Consider the following 17523-nt stretch of genomic DNA (forward strand, 5'->3'; position numbering starts at 1 on the left):
TGAAAACAAACTTCAGTATCTTTTGAAAGAATTTTGTGTGTCCAATTTGTCCAGGGAGACACATTTGCTGTCTGTGCCTGTTCCTCATAGATTCAATCCCAAAGGGTCACCATGGAATTGTTTCCAGAGGAGAAGGAATGGCTTCTGAGATTGCAGCAGGGCAGGTGCAGATGGGATGTGAGCAGCAATTCTCCTCTGCCAGAGCAGTCAGGCCATGGCAGAAGGTGCAGCAGGGCAGGAGGTGCTGGAGCCACTGCGTGTGGCAGCGAGCGAGAGTGGAGTGCCCGTGGCCCTTGGGGAGCCATGGGGGTGACGCTGCTGCTGCCAGGCTGACAGCGGCACTGGCTGGCTCTGCAGGTGTGTTGGCAGCCGGATGATGGGCTGGCATGCAGCGCTGAGCCCCCGGCACCAAGCGTCCCCCTGGCACGGGTGCTGCCAGGCCAAGGCTGCCCGTGCGGCTCCCTCACGCTGCCTCATGGGCAGTCTGGCCCAGCGGCCATCTGCAGGCCCCGAGCCATCTGCGGCCTCATGCTGCGGCTCAGGAGGGTGTCTGCGCTAATCCTCCGGCCGTGCCGACAGGCAGGGGCAGCGAAACAGCCTCCTGAGCGCCCGCAGCGCCCGCCTGAAGCGCGAGGGACGCTTCTCGTGAGGCCCCGGGCTCTGGGGCCCTGCCTCAGGCACCTGCCGGGCCAGGCCGGGGAAAGCCGCCTGTGCCACGGGGGATTGGGCTTGCAGAGGGGCAGGCGTGGCACAGGGTGACCCTTCGGGGTGCGGCGGCGGTGTCCTGGGCTCAACCCAAGCCTCCCGAGGGAAAAGCCCGGGCCGCTCACCTCCTGCCCAGCCTGCCAGTCTCCGCGCTCTGTATGTTTGTTCGCAGAGCTCCAGCAGGCTCACGTCATCCCACTCCTCATCGTCCTCCTGCAGCGAGGCCGCGGGCCCCACGCCCTGCACCTTCCTGTCTTCCCGGCCGTCCTGCGCCAGCTCCTGCTCATCGGTGTCCTCCCAGCTGGAGTGCACCGAGGCTCTCTTCCCTTCCGTGCCTTTGGACACCTCCTGGCCAACAAAGCCTTGCTCTGCAGAAAGCTCTTGGCCAGTGTGCTCCTCCCAGTCTGAGTGTTCTTGGTAGTTCTTTACTTCCTGGGGGGACAGCTCTTGCTGGCTGCATTCTTCCCAGTCGGACACTCTGGGGGAGCTGCCACATTCTCCTTGGAAAAGCCCTTGCTCCGTGCCTTGCTGCTCGTCAGAATCTCCTCGGAAGCTAAGGGCTTCTCCCAGGGACAGCTCTCCCTCGCTGCCTTCCTCCAACTCTCTCGCAGCCACCCAGCGCTCCAGAAACTCTTTCCAGCCCTCACTGGACTCTTCGGAGCTCTCCCTGTCTCTTTGGGAGCGCTCTTGCTCGATGTCCTCTTCCCAGTAGAAGAGCTCCTGGGAGCTGCCCGTGTCTCCTGAGGACGGCTCTGACTCAGCACCGTCCTCCCCTGGGGTCACTTCCTGCTCCTGTTTCATTCCTCCAGGGCACAGCTCTGGCTCTTCCCCATGGTTGCGCTGGGAAAGCTCCAGCTGCCCAGCCAAGGCTCCCTCCTGGCTCTCTCGCTGTGCCACAGCCGAGCCCCTCTCTGCCTGCTCCTGCTGCTCACTGCTGCTCACTGCTGCCTTCTCCTGCTCCATCCTTCTCGCCTTTGGCACAGACAAGTCCCGGGAGCTGCTTGCTGCTGCCACGGCGGCTCTCCTGGGACTGGCCATGGCAGGGCCCTGCAGTGCCCCTTGGATACCCTCAGCCAGGCCGGGGCTCTCTGATGTCACAAGGGCCTTTGGCACCGTCATGTCCCGCCTCACAGAGGTGAGCACAAGGAATAGGATGTACGAGATAATCATCTGTCTAATTTCACCTTACAGGAAATAGGCATGGGTAACATCTCAAAGTGGCAAGAGGTTAAGTTGTGTCTGTTTGTCAAAGCCATATTTTTAAATTTCTTGTTGGTGTGAGGAAAACTCACTGCACAATGTACAGATGCTGGAAGGAAGCAGTGCTAGGAAACAAGAATGTGAAAAGCCAAAAAGAGGCAGGAGACAATGCTGGACAACTAAAAGGCTCTATCTCTTGGGCTTGTTTTTGCACTCTTTAGGGAAACAACTGGTGTTTTTTCAGGCTCTGAAGTGAGAATCACTACAGATCCATCCAACTGAAAAGTTCTCTCTGTGTCCCAAGTGCCCCAGAGTTTTCTCTTCTATGACAGAGTCAGCATCAGGCACCAAAATTTTTTCATGAGACAACAAAGCAATCATCCTGCAGGAAAATAAATCCTAGGAAATAGAAGGGAATGATAAATGCAAGTATAAAAATCAGAACAAGTACAAGGAAATGGTTGGCCAGAGAAATCACTGAGTGTAGTGGAAACCAAACACGCATGTGGAGGGAGCTGTTTTCTGGAGAGTCAAAGTTCATAACAAAAGCACCCAACCCAATGAACCAATCAAAACAAAAACCCCAAACCAATAATAAAACCCCCAAACAAGCAAAAACAAAAACAGCAAACAAAACAAAAACAAACAAAAACCAAAAACCAGCCCAAAACCCACAGAAAGCTGCTTGTATGATCATGCAAAGGAATGGGGGAGGTGTGCTGCCTAAGATGTTTTTACCTAACTTGAATTTCTGGCTTTTTAAAAGTTGTCATTTCCCCTCCCCCACCCCCAGTAAGTACCGAGAATATTATAACCATCAAGCTCTTAATTCTTTGCATTTCAGTCTTTAATTTTGAGATTACTGATCAACTACAATGTTTAACCTCTAGACTAGTCAAAAATGTAACCAAACTATGACAATTATAAACTCTTTAGAACCTGTCTCTCAGCTGACCACACCAGGCTGTCCTCACTGGGGAGATAACATCATAGCAGCTCTTAGTTGCAACTAACAAATGAAAAAGATTACTTCTTCCTCAGGTTTTGTTTGATTACTGGTTTTTTGGATGTCTTATTCTTGCATCAGGTTCCAGAACACAAAATCAGATCAGAAAAGGCAAAGAAAAATTTTCAACTAGATGAGTGGAGTCTAAATGAATGTAAAGGTTAGCAATTTCACAGTAGTTTAACAAATTGCATGGTTATTCAATAAACACATTGTTTTCCATTCCTAATTTTGGTAGTCTATGGAGTTTGATTCTATTGGTATTTGAAGCTGTGGGGAGATGGCAAATTAAGTCTGAATTCTCCCCTGGATGCTTACTTCGTCATAAGGAACTGTGAATTTGATCTGCTATATGTTCCACGATATTGTTTTTAAGGCTGTGTGGTCTCTTTTATTTCACACTGTCAGTCCAGCCATCAGAATGTGACTCAGCTCTCTCGTGGTTGCTAACCCAAAAGGTAAGGTTCATTATTTAGTTTTCTGCCCTTCAGCTTTTGTGGGCACAATGCAGCATCAATCACATGTGATTTTCCATTGCTGCACATTCAGTATCATCAGTTGCACTTGTGCAAAACTGGCATAAAATCCCAGGGCTGTGGAGTTAAAATCACTTTGCAGCAGTTGAAATGTTGGGTGTGTTGCTCTGAGGCCAGAAAATGACTTTTGTAAAAAAACTTGTGAGGTTTTTAAGTGTGATTTCTTCAACACTGTAAAGGCTCAGAAATTCTCAGAAAGACTTGAGAATTGGATTTAAACATTTGGATGTCAAGCACAGAGAAGCAGTAGCCCTGAACTACAACTGAAAACACCTTGAAGAACATTTCTTTTGTTAATTTACATTGAATAGGGAATGAAGAGCAGGATGTACAATAACTCTTTTGACAGTGTCCTGTGATACTGATGGTTCTGGCTTGGGCAGGTATCAGTAACAATATTCTCACATAAACAAAAACAAACAAACAAACAAAAAAGGGAGAAAATTACATGCAGGAGCAATGCATTCTCCCCCACTGTACCCAAAAAAGCATGAAAACAAATGGCCACTCATCCTGTGGTATAGCAGCATACCTCTGAGTGATTAATGAATTTTTTTTCAGTGTAACAGCCAGAATAAAATAGTTGGGAGGTTCTGGCTTGCCTTGACTCACAGCTGAATATGATTTTTTTTTTGGCAAAACAACAAAAAATGTTTTGTGTTGACTCAAAACATTACATCAAACTGAAATGAGCCCTCCCCACTCCGTTTCTCCCACACTGTAAAAAAAATGATGAGACTAATTTGAAATGCATCTTGTTTATTAAGATACTAAACCCAAAGTATGCCTGGCTGTGAAAAAAAACACTCAGTGGTAGACACAAAACTGAAAATTAAATTTTATGCATCTGAGGTCCAAGCCAAGTGACTGGGCAAGTTTCAATAGCGCCTCATCAACTAAATTTTAAAGTAGTGTAACAAATATGAAACATCACAGGGAAGTTACTTTTATTACCCTCATCAATTTTTCTATTAAAACAATAAAACTAATAAGAAAAAACGTATTAGGAAAGCTTAGAAGGACTTGATTTTGAAGGGTAAAAGGAGAATGAATGTTCTGTTAGTCATAACTACCACATTTTCTGTGCTCTGCAGACATTGCTCAAAACTCTCTTTATTTTTTCAAACACAAAACCCCCAAAAATTTCCTTTAATATATAAGTTAACCAACCTTGCTGTGGAAAGAACCCCAAAAACTGGTATTTGGTCTTCTGTGTAAGATTTTTTATGTTGATGTTAACTAATCCATTGTAGTCTACAGTGCTATAGGGGCTGAAGATGCTAACAGTGGTTTAGGTCCTTTCCAGCTCAGAGGCACAAAATAGTCTTATTTCTCAGAAACTGTAGCACTTGATGAATGGTAAAGAGTGCAGGTGTTTAATTTGTTTTTTTCTGACTTTCTGGCTGCTCCCATTTTTGTGCCAATTTAAGTTCTTGCACTGATGGCCATGATTGTAGGACTGGATAATGTCTGTGGACCAATGATGGTGTTGTAGAGGCACTGTGAAAGGGGAGCTGTGTTGTACCAACAGCATCAAGGATGACTACACTTAGGCAAAATGTTTCTTATTCTTAAAGCTAGGGAATAAATTTGTTTTTCTCTATTTCATTAAGAACTTTGAATTTCTCAGGTGACTGTATTACTGTTGCTTAAATTTATTCTGTCTCATTGATAAAGATAATGATTTACATTTATTTATTAAAAAAGAACTTTGATCCACACCTATCTTTTATTTACAATACAATTATTTTTCATTTTTTTCTACTATTAATTCTATATGTAAGTGTCAGCTACAAGTGAAAAAACCTCCAGTTTGAAACAGAAAGAAGCCTACTGCCCAATTTTAGACATTTTCTGATGCTATTTTAGATATTCAGTATCGAGGTATCATGAACTGTTTTGACATCAGTCATTCTGCTGTTTTAGCAGTAAAAGTTTTTGCTTGAAAACTAAAGTCCTGCTCAACTTTGATTGTTTGCTAGAATGTTCTAATCTCTGCTAGAACATTTTGGTCTCTGAAGCCCTCCACAAATTGTCCTGTTTCTGTCAGTGCTTCAGTTCATTCTGAAGGATTCTTCCTGAAGTTCTTGCATCCTCGTGCAGAAGCACCAGCTCATGTCCCTTTTCCCTGTCTCAATTAAAGCACCCAAAACAGGGATTTTCCCCTTCACTGAGTGCTTTAGTGCAAATCCTTGGACCTAAAAATGCCCCGTAGGACAAGGCAAGCCATCAGAAATCCCTTATTTCTGTTCTGACTGATCCTTCTCTGGGATGTGTTAACTGCTCTGAGAACTGAGCAAAGTCAGAACTTAAGGCCTCTGAAAAAATCTCATACATTGTTGTTTTTTTAAAATTTTTCATTATTGGAAAAGAAGCAAAAAAAAATAGAAAAGGAAATGTTAAAGCAACAGATTTGTTAATTGTTCTTGGAACCCATATGCTCTCAAGCCTGAACCAGGAACAATGTACAACACTATCTGGTTTATAATAATGACAATTATTTTTAATCATAAGCCTGTCAGCATAAAATGACCATATTGGGACACTTGATTTTACAAAGAGATCTCTGTTTAGCAGTGATTACTCCTCTAATGTATGTCATTTTGTTCTGTATCACTGCAAATGCCTTACTGAAGAGATTAAAAATCCCATGAGTTTCTTTTTTTCAAATGTTTGTGAAAGATAATTTTCATCATCGTCTCTTCCGCAAAAGCTGAGACACGAAAATGATCTCATGGGTTTTCTTTTTTCTTTTCTTTTTTTTATATTTAAAGCTATGGAAATATGTTTTCAATAAACCCCATTAATTAAAAAAGAAAAAAAGCCAACCCAATCTATGTACAACTGTGTTAAAAGCAGGTGGGTTCTGAGCAAATATGTTCTTGTTTCAAACTTTTTGAGCCCAGTTCGGCTGGGAGCTGCAAATGCTGTGTGTTGGATGTGTTTTGCACAATGTGGATATGAAAACAGAAGCAACAATTAAAGCTTAAGATGCTTCCAATTTTTAATTTATATACTTGTGGTCTGCAGACTGCCAGTGGTACCCACGAAATTAATGTTTTTAATTAATATTTGACTGGAAGTGTGAGGATTATTCAGTGAGCATCCTTCTGGTAAGAGTGGTCGGTGGTGCTGAAGTTTTGGGTGCTGATGGTTTAAATCCAGACCTTTTGACTGTTTATTTCATAATGGAGTCAAAGCATCTTTGTGACGCCCAAAACTAAGCAGAGTTTGGGCATCCAAGCTGAAGAGAAAAAGAGTTGTTAATGTTGCTGTGTTTCGCTCCCAACAGGCAAAAGAAATATAAAGACGTGAAGATGACACAGGCAAATACAACAAATTAAGGGAAAGGAGAAATTTGGAATTGAGAGGTGTTCAGTTTTTGAGAGTTGCTGCCCCACTCTATTAAATTATTTATTTTGATAAATCTGATGCCCGAGACTCCTGTGGGAAACCTGGGGTTGAGCCTGAAGGAGGAAGCTGTGACCCCTGGAACAGTGTGAAAATGTTCATGCATGTTCCTTCTTTCACACTGCATTCAATCTTTCATACAAAGCATTGACCACAGCCTGAGGCTGGACCTTTTCCAATTGTAATTTTACAAACCTGTACTGCAGGACTAAAAATGCACAAATAATAGCAGAATCAGGGTTTTTTGGGGCAGCACGCATGATCTACTTATGCAGACCAAAGAAGGATCAGAGCAGAGCTGGGGGATCCAGGCAGAATCTCTTCCAAAGATAGCCAGGGTGACTGCCCAGAGCCAGGCATCAGCTTTGCTGCTAAAAAAAAAATTTAAAAAAAAAATTGTAGCTAAAATTTCTCTGGTATTGGAGACCTTGAAACCAGTCTAAGGAATTAAGTGTGTTCTTAGCTATAGCTGATCCTTACCCTGGGCTGGAAAAAGACAGGGATCACCTGTCAGATCTGAATCAGGCTTTCTGTGTGAAAGACCTAGGAAAAACCAAACCAAACAAACAAAGGAAGAAACCCCAACAAACCAATAAACAAAAATTAACAAGACAGAGAAAGGTGGGGTAAACATTTCCTTAACTCTTCTTTCTTTTCTTATGTGGGGGAGAAAAACAACCAGGTAAATGTAAAAAAAGAGAAAAAGGAAAGAGAAAAAAAAATAAAAAAAAGATGATTGGACAAAACCAAATCTCTTTATTACAACCATATCCTCTGCCAGAACTGCACTTTAAAGCACCTGGATCATCTTTGTTGTCACAATAAGATTACATGATTTTTTAATTTCCAGCTAACTCTGAGTGGAAACATCTTGACGGAATGAAGCCAGGCGGACTGCCACAGGACATTCCTCATCTTTCCTAGGGAAAAAGACCTCTGCATTTCTGTTACACACTGTTTGAATTGGCAGCTGGCTGTACCCACATAAACCAATCCACAGGGGTATTCCAACATGTGCATGACACCGTCCGTGGCGCACGAGATAAAAACCCAAATTTGAAAGACTGCCAGAAACGGGGTGATAAAAACCATCTGTTCATGAGAGTGTTACTTAGCAGAGCTTCAAAGAGTGCTCCTTTGATGGGGGTTGCTGAAGGAGCAGCAACGAGGGATTTTGTGTCTTGATAGGAGATAATGTGTAAATTTTACATGTAATGATGTTTGAAAGTAGGTGGTGGGAGCGTGCAAAGGAGGCAAAGCCAGATCCTTCTCAGTGGTGTGCAGTGGAGGACAACAGGCAATGAACACAAACTGAGGCACAGAATACTCCACTTGAGTGTAAAAACACCTGAACACCCAGCTGAACATGGGAAGAGCTTGTCCAGAGAGGCTGTGGAGTGTCCATCCATGGAGATTCCCATTCAAAACCCACCTGAACACAGTCTGATGGGACTATGGGGCTGTGGAAGATGGCCTGAGATTGCCACATCCTGAGGTCCCTTCCAGCCTCAGCCATCTGCTGGGTCTCTGAAATTTACAGGATCCCAAGAGCATATTTTGAGGGCTCCACACCTCTCTGAGAGCAACAGGAATTGTGCTGTTTGCAACTCATTTTTGAATCTGTTTCTGAGGGCTCTTCATGCAAAGTCAACAACTCCGAGACTGAGCTGTAATGCTCAGTTCCTTTTCTGTTTTTAAACAACTTGTCTTCAGATTTCAGGTTAGTCCAGATGCTTTCAGTGCCAGAATCATATTCTGCCCCACCAGATATTTAGTTTGCATTCCTCCTCCTTTTTGAAAATGTCAAGACTTAACAATGCAGGCATAGCAATCATAACTGTGGAATGTATTACTATTACTGTTGTTGTTATTATTACTACTATTTTAGTAGCACCTTCTTTAGCAGAAATATTCTTCTGTACCCTTTCCCTCTTCTTTTTTTTCTTTTTTTTTTCTTTTTTTCTTTTTTCTTTTTTTATTCTTTGGGGTTTGTGGGGGTTTTTTGGTTTTGTTTTGGTTTGTTTTTTTTGAGTTTTGTTTTGGTTTGTTTTGTTTTTGGGGATTTTTTTTTGCTCTAAAGGCAGGTTGAATAGAAATGCCACAGCAATAACCAAAACATTTGTTCGGTTGCAGAGGAAAAAATCAAACATCAATATATCATTGCAATTTTTTGGACAGTATTCCATTTTCATGTAACTATTATTTAAAAAGCAATAAATGCCAGTTTACAATGTGTATTAATAACCTGGAAATGGATGTAATTTCTTCTGTGAATTTCACCTGTTTAGAACAGTAAAATGCTGACTGTTCCAGGTGAAAGGTAAAAGGTAAAGAAATAACACCAGTCTGAGCAAATAAAATCCAGATGCTGCTGCCATATATCTCAGGGTTTTTTTGCTCTTTCTATTTCTACCAATCTTTACAATTTTGAGAGGTAGAACTGCAGAGATACTGACTGACAGAAAACCCAGGTCTAAACTGTTTGAAACATGAATAAGCATCAGAAAATATGTGTTGTTATCTCAGCTGAGCCTACACACATTTTTGTGGCTGAGACAAGACCTATCTACTGTAAGTGTTTTGAGAGACTCTGAAACCAGCTTCAAGACAATGAAATAATTTCAACATAAACAGGTATCTACTAGATTTCGTGCGTTGAGAATGTTCTCGTTGAGAATGTGCGTTCTCCTGCATCAGAGCAGGAGATCCTCCTATCAAGATGCCTTGTTGGTTGTTGGATTTCTCAAACAGGCCTCAAACATTTTCAAACCACTCACTCTCACAAGATATTTCATACACACCCAAGATTTCCAGTGAGAGCAACGTCCTGGCAAGCCTAAAAATGTTTTCAGGATAAGCTGATCCACTCAGGCATGGTGGTGTTTAAGGCAGTCTTGGACCTGTGAATGATCTGGAACCAGCCCCTCATCCAACAGAGGGAGAGGAGGGATGGATTCCCTGCCCAAATGGCATAAATTGGGAAGAGATGACTGATCCCACCCTTGGACTGGCAGCCTTCAGTGGGACCAATCATTTCTTTACAGCTGATCATTGCAGTGTTTGAAAAAACTTAGCATTTTTGGGTCTGCTGAAAATTAAGCAGAATGTTTGGGGGTTTTACAGTGTTTCCTGCAGAGAAGTGTTATGACAGTGCTAACAAATACTCCTTTGCTAGAAGATTCGAGTCAGCTTTATCAGAGAGTGTAAAACGGAAATCATTGCAGTTTTGGCCGGACTGAAATTGGTTTTGGCTATTAATAATCTAAAATGTATAAATCTAACCTGATTTATTGCTGGGTAGTGGTTCAGGTTTTCTTCATCTGAGAATTTCCATACAAAAAACCACAAACCCAGAGCTAAAGCTTTGATAATGGACCAGAGATATGCAACTCCCAAGCTGTAACGGCGAGCACATTGGGAAATCACTGCTTTCTGGCAAGTCACTCAGTGCCTTTTTGCAAACTTCTCAGAGCTGTGCAGTGCAGGAAGACCAGAGGTCTGGTCCCTGTGAGCTGGAACATTAACTGATGCACAGTTTCTATTTCTATTAACTTTGGGAGGACTTCCCCAAACCTAAAAACATTTATGAGTCCCTGTTACTCGTTTTCAAGCCTTCTCCATAGCAATGAAAAGCAGGTCAGAGACATAAGAAATACAATGACACTGCTGGTGCTATTCCTCCTTCCCTTTATGGTAATGTAAATCAGTCTATTTATGCAAATTTATTATTATTATTCCTTCTTCAAATAATTTTGTACTTAATAATAATCATCAATCTGATCCCCACAATTTCTCCTGCTACTTTCTCTACCTCACTTACAAATCCCAGCTGAAGTGTTCACACTGTTTCCTCATTTGCTGTCAACTGCTTTGGCTCTTATGTCCTAAAATTGCACAGCAGGAGGATTCAAGATTGGCCACAGACTTGTGCCCTAGCATGTAGATTTTCTTATAAAAGCACATAAAATAACAGCCTTGCTGTCCTTAGCTGAATAAAAATGTTGGGGAGGAGTCATAATCTAAATTTGAGCAGATGCAATGTGGGCTTGCCCGGATGTGTAGACTGCCTGTCTTTGAAGAAATAACAAATAAGGGGAAGACTGGCTTAATTGCAATTTATTCTAATGAGATTGTTGTCATTGTTGAATATGAGGCAACAGTGTGACCATTTGCCTTTCAGAGTTGTGGCACTCTTGGGCAGAAATCTCTGCCTGACTTACCTGACACAGAGAAAGCTCTAAACCTTTCCTGGAGCCCAAACACAAAACCAATCACCCTCCCATCCTTCCACCCCCATTTATCCTCTGCCTCCTTCCTCCCCCTGCACCCTTCCCCACCCACATCCCCAGTTTTCCACACTCCAGCCCTGAATCCCATATGGATTCTGTTTTCCAAGTGGGTTTTGATACGTGTTGCACAAGCCCAGTTGACAAAGTAATAGGCTTAGTAATTGAACGATCAGATGGATGGTGGATGATGGCCTGAGATTACCACATCCACTGACATCACCTGTCTGGATTAGGTGGGGCCTAAAACTCCTTTCTTGTTCTTAGGAAATACTGTGATTAACAGATTAGTGACACGAGGTAAATAACTGGAGTTCAAACAGTTGTAACTAGCAGGCCTAGAAGAGAAATCATGCTAAAACAGAGTTCTGAGGTATGGTTTTGTTTTGGGACTGAGCACACTGTTTTAGCAAAATAGGGGGTTTCATTGCTATTTCCTCCATGTTTTAAGAAACAGCATCCAAATTATGCCCAAGACAAAGAAATTTAATATCTAGGTGGTTTAATTTAAGAAAAATTAAGAAATTTAATATCTAGGGGTGGTTTGGGGGGTTGTGTTTGTTTTGGAGATTTTTTTGGCCAAAATCAAGAGTTTCATTAAGTAATTAAGTTATTAAAAAGTAACTGCTTTTGCCCTTGGCCCTTACTGGGCCTGCCATGACTTACTGGCTGTTTGATTGCTGAAATCCTGACAGTTTTCCAGCAGGTCTGGGTGTTGCTTTCTAGATATTCAGGAGTGATACCACCACAACTACCCCTGCTCACCCTTTCTCAGCAGATCAAACCATGGCAGTCCTCAATCCAAGCTGCAGGGAAGAGGGAGAGGGGAGCAGGAGGAGGCTGGGGACATCACAGCCACATTCCCAGCCGAAATATTTGTGCTTTGGCCAAAATGGTCATGCTCTGGGCTCCTCTGCAGCAAGTCAGAGATTTTTTAGGCAAGGCATCAGTGGCCCAGGTCCAGCCCTGCAATTACATTTGTGCTTCACTTCATGCACAGCAAGATATCTGTAAACTCGAGGGTTTGAAATTAATTATGAGCAAAACTGTTTGTGTTTGGGAGGATTGAGGTTGTCTCAATGGGAAAAATTAATTGTAGATGGAAGAAGCCTTAGAAACTTCCAGATCCACCCATATGATAACAAATCACAGGCATTAGCTGTGAAGTCTGAATGTCATTGCAGCAATAGGAGAAGAAATTATTCAGATTGTGGTCACTTGATAAATCATGCCAGAGCTTTCAATGAAGCTAAGTGTCTGTCCAGAGACTATCATTATGGTAAACAGTACAAAACTGGACAGCTACAATGCTTCATTCCTTTCCTATGTCACAGACACTTGATCCTTGCCAATAAATGTGCTTTCCTTTTTTTTTTTTTCATGATCTTATATTGCTAAGCCTCTTCTCCCCACATTTCAGCACGTAGAATTTATTTCATCATATGATTCCGTGAGCTGGCCAAGTGTGATGAATTTCAGGTATTACAAAGCCCAGTGGGCCTGTGGAGAGATGGAATAGCTTGCCAGGTACATAAAGAGTCAGGAGATGGAGGGAGGGGAAAAACTCCTGAAAGGAGTGAGCAGCTTTTGCAGACTCGTTAAAACATCTGTTGTCACTATTTCCCCACTTCCTAGTCCAGGGCAGGCTAGGAAACAAGAAGAACAAGAGCAAAACACTTCCTCCCACCTTTGTTTCCTGTGTTTTGGGATCAAAGCACCATTCTGAGTCATTGGTGTTTCCCGAGTGAGGAAGACTCCTGATCTGCTTGGTTTAAAGGAGAGGTTGTGAGTTTAGTTCACAGATGGAAAGCAATTTGCTAAATTTTTTAAGCTCCTCTTCAATTTTAAAACAATCTTGATATTTTAATGGGTGAGGCAGTGCTGACTAATGATGAAATGAAAAAGGAAAAATCCTTGGAATCACTTGCACCCTTCCATGAAAAGTGGGACCACATGAAGCCTTGCCCTGCTCTCCATCTCCTGCTGTTGGTGCAAAAGTGCAACTCTTCTGTAAAACCTTAAAAGAATCCCCAGGGCTCCTCCAAAATTAACACCTTTCACAGCTTCCACTGAAATAAATGGAATGAAAATGGGTAGTCATCTGATCCACTGAAGAAATACCCACTTGAATCATCCCCACATGATCAGTTACATGTCATCAGTTACCAGTAACAAATGTAAAATAAATTACTTGGAAAGTGAAAAATCTAGCTCTAGGCTGAAATTATTCAGCAAAAATACTGAACTAAACCTGGGGTGGTGTTAAAGTGATTGGCAGCTGCTTTCTTGATAGGATTTTATCAGAGAATGTCAGGGAGTGGGGGTGGAAATTTTTTTGTCACTGGGTTCTAGTTCAGTGTCTTTACTGCCTGTAAATTAACAGTACCAACCTCACTTCTTCTATGTTATATTGTTCTGTCAGGGTTAGTAACTTCTACAAGAGAAGATAAGGTTTTGGAAGACAGGCCATTCACGGGACTGGTAGTCAATTTCTTTGAACTATAGGACTCCATCAGAAAAAGGAGATATCCATGAAGCTTAGAGACAGGTGCAATCATCTTCTTTCTCAGTTGATATATAGAAGAAAATAGCTTCCTCCATTTTTTTTTTCACTGAAAGACATGAAAAAACAGCAAAGCTCGGAGAAGAGTTAGATTAGTTAAAATGAGTTTATCTTGCAATATATCCATTATTTGCACAAGGGTTGAACTCCCTAATGATTATATTTTTTAATGAAACAATCCTACATCCAAGGTTTTTGAGGCATAAGGTCTGTTTAATCTCAGACTTACTTCAATCTGGACAAAACTTCATAGACTTGGAGACAAAGGTATGGAAAACTAAGCCAAAGAGAGGAGGAAGGACATTTTTATGAAGTTTATGCGTAAAACATACATGTTTTTATGCTTCCAAAAATGAGCTTTACAAGCAGCATGGGTTTGATCCACTCTCCTTAATATTCTGTACATTTGCATTTAATATATAGGTTCTTCACTGACTAAATCAGAACATTATGTTATCCACCAAAAAGCAAAAAACAAAGCCACTACTATTTTTAGTACTTTAAAGTACTAAACCCATGGATGCGATTTCGTTTCATGCATGAAAGAGAAAATATGTTTTGCATTAATTGCCTGCCCTAATGAGCTTCTCTGACTGCTGGTACTTTTTAGGTCCAAACCCTGCTCCTGATGCTAAAAGGAGAGATTCCCAAACTCATTTCAGGTGTTCCTTCACAGGGAATCTGAACTTCAGTCTTGTACCTTCAGTTTCACTGATGTAGGGGAAAAAAACTCTCTTTAAGAGGATCCTGGTGCAGCTGTTCAGCAATTTGTGCAGGTATCAGTGAAACCACAACATGGGGCAAAATCATCACTAAATTTTTTCACTATTCTTTTCATGCTGCCTCAATGTATTTGTATTTTTATCTTATCAGTATTGTAGCAAATAACTGTAGTAGTCAGAAGACATCTTTGCGACTCAGCAATTTCTGTTCCATAGAATATCTATGTAAGAAAGAAACAGTAGGATACTGGATATGTTTTAAAATTGCTTCCCAAGTTTTTTTTTTCATCAATATCCCAATTAAAAAAAAGTTATGAATTTTAATGGATTCTCAATAATTCCTCTGGAAACATAATTACAAAGTGGGGAAATGACCTCTGGATATCAAATAGTTTCTGAGAGTGAAATACCTCTAGAAACAAGGATTATCCACAAAAAGTTGAAAACCAGTGTGTGATCAGGATTTTAAAAAAATATTATTAACCTTCCTGCAGGCCTAGATCTTGCAAAAACTTCCATGCCTGGTTGTGACTGCAAAGCAGATCTGCATGAGTGTGTGTGGAAAGTGAACACAGAAGACATGGGAACAAAGCCTAAGTAAATTTGGGGGGGAAAGAAACAAATCAGAATTACAGTTTTATTAAATTTCTCGATCAGGAAAATTAAAGGAAATTTTGGTAAATTCTGCCAATTCAATGTGTTTTCATAGTTGAAAATCGAGAGAGTTGTGTAAAGCAGTGAATTATAATGTGTTTTCATAGCTGAAAATCAAAAGAGTGGCATAGAGGAGTGAATTACTGTGTCTTGATTGGTCAGCTACTCTTGGTTTCTCTTTCAAGGTCTTTCAGATTACCTGAGTTGGTCAGAGCATGGTGTGAGCCATTCACTTCAGAGCTGGACTTGATGATGCTTTCCTTTTGGGTTCCAACTCAGAATACTCTGTGATCCAGAGGCTCAAGTGGAGCAACCTAGAAAAGCCAACTCTTTTTGAGTCTGACAAATCAAAACCACGCAGGACCAAGGCCTTTTTCCTCTTTTAAAGTGGATAAACTCCTCCCTGCAGGTCTTGTGAGGGAGGAGGAATAAATCTGCATCTCCTAGCACTGTTGGCCAGGCACTGTCCCAGCCCCATCCCACATCCTGGCTCCTTCCCCAGCACCTGCACCCTGAGCTGGGCACAGGATGGGAGAAAGGGCTGAAAATTCACCTGGCAAAGGTATTTCCATGTCATGATCCTTGTGTCACGCAGAATGGAGGATTTTCCTGAAAAGCCTGCTGCTGCCAGCACAGCTGCAGTGAGGATTGGTCCTGACTTGTGCAATCAAAAGGGAATTGAGAGAAAACTGAAGCTGACAACTCAGGCATGTGCCTGGCTACGCCACCAATACAACATCCAGTCAGAGGTGATTAACATTACACTGGTTGGCAAATTTTTATTTTTTTTCTTCTTTTAAATGAAAGTTGAACAGACCCCTTAAAACCTTCTAACTAAGAAATCAGGGGCCTTTTCAAGCAAATTGTTACCACACTGCTTTCTGCTTTTTTGAAAGTCCATATGGACAGATAAACTGAGAATAGAACAACCACATCTGACTTGAAGTCCAACATACAAATTATTACTGCTGTGATCATCTCATTTCCCCTGCTCTAGCATTAGGCCAGGAGCCAGGCTCTTTGAAAACTCTGTTTAAGTTAAAGACTGAGCCGAGCTGGAGAAGAAACCAACTCTGAAGCACTGTGTGTCTGAAATAGTAAATACAGGGTTATATATAAATCTTCTCTCTGTAAGGTCTTGGGCACTCTTAATGTTTAGATTTTTCTGTGGCTTGAGGTCTGGAATAAAATCAAATCCTCATACTACTGCACACAGAAGAGATCGATGGCTCGTTCTTGTCCAAGCAAACGAGTGAATTCAATAAAGAATGAGCAGGAAGGGAAAAAACCTGACCTTCCTCGAGTTTCCATTGATGCTGTCAGGAGAGCAAGCCTTGCCACTTACATCTTGGCCCTGAAGGCACATCCTGAGCAGAAGAAACCTTCTGGAAAGAAGCCTAAAAGCTTTTCTCTCTTCCCATGGCCTTCTTTTTCATGGGAAGAAGTAGGAATTCAGAAAGGCCAAGCACAGACATTTGGCTAGAAGGTTCATGTGTACTACCTGGAGCTTCCACAAAAAAAGGTGGAAGAGCACTCAGATCAGAAGCTTCAAATGCACCAACACCACTGGGTTTCAGTAATCTTTCAGTAAATCATTCAGTATTTCTAGCAGTGGTTCCTCTACTGCTCAAATGTGTCTATGCAGAAGAAGTGAGGCTGAACTCCAGGCAAGAAGAAGGTAGAAAATTCTGGGACCAAATGGAGATGTCACAAGGAGCTAAGCAAATGGATTTATTTCTCCTGAAAGGAACTGCATATCTCCACATCTATCTGTTTCACTGTGAATTTCTCTTCTGCCTGTTTTAATTTTAAATCCTTTAAGATAGCAGAGGTCAGACTTTGGGCTCTTCCACAGCTCAGGACCACACACAGATGTAGGATTTCATTATCTGATGGACTATTAAATTCTCTTCAAACTTTTGTTTTGTTTTGATTTGATTTGTTTTGCAGTAGTAGCCATGTGACTTTTACCATCTCCTTGGAGAGTGAATGAGCCCTCCAGAGGCTACTGCATGAAATATGACCCAAAGTTAGGGTTCACCAAGTAGAAAAGTCCTCATCTCATAAGAAATTCTACACAGGCGACAGACCCAAGCAGGTATTTCTGCAGCACATGGTCTCAAGAAGTACAGGCATTTTTCCTATACAGGTCAATTTTGCAAAAAAAAAAAAAAAAAACCAAAACCAAAAAGAATTATTAAGTTTTAGCAGTGCATGGAATACATTTTCATGGAAGAAAAACAAATAAGGACAAAAAGGAACACTAAAAACAAATAAGGAGGAACAAAGGAAGTCATCTCCTCCTCCTCTGTTAGGTCCAATTGCTGCAAGAAAAATTGGTTGCTTGTTGCAGCTGATTATAACATCTTGTGAACATACTGCTTGCTTGTTTTGGCAGTGAGCCTATGACTACAGACTTCAGAGCAGCTCCTCACATCAG

At 41.8% G+C, this 17523-nt stretch overlaps 1 long non-coding RNA gene across 1 annotated transcript; it reads left to right on the top strand.

The window, feature by feature from the left end:
- Nucleotides 1–1550: 1550 nt before the first annotated feature.
- On the top strand, nucleotides 1551–4439 carry LOC146424247 (uncharacterized). The gene is made up of 3 exons (XR_014846854.1): nucleotides 1551–1932; nucleotides 2993–3071; nucleotides 3325–4439. It is a non-coding gene; the product is annotated as an uncharacterized LOC146424247 (long non-coding RNA).
- The last annotated feature ends 13084 nt before the right edge of the window (nucleotides 4440–17523 follow it).

This window comes from Lichenostomus cassidix, chromosome Z (genome assembly GCF_008360975.1).
Source record: "Lichenostomus cassidix isolate B80296 chromosome Z, HeHo_3.0, whole genome shotgun sequence".
NCBI lineage: Eukaryota > Metazoa > Chordata > Aves > Passeriformes > Meliphagidae > Lichenostomus > Lichenostomus cassidix.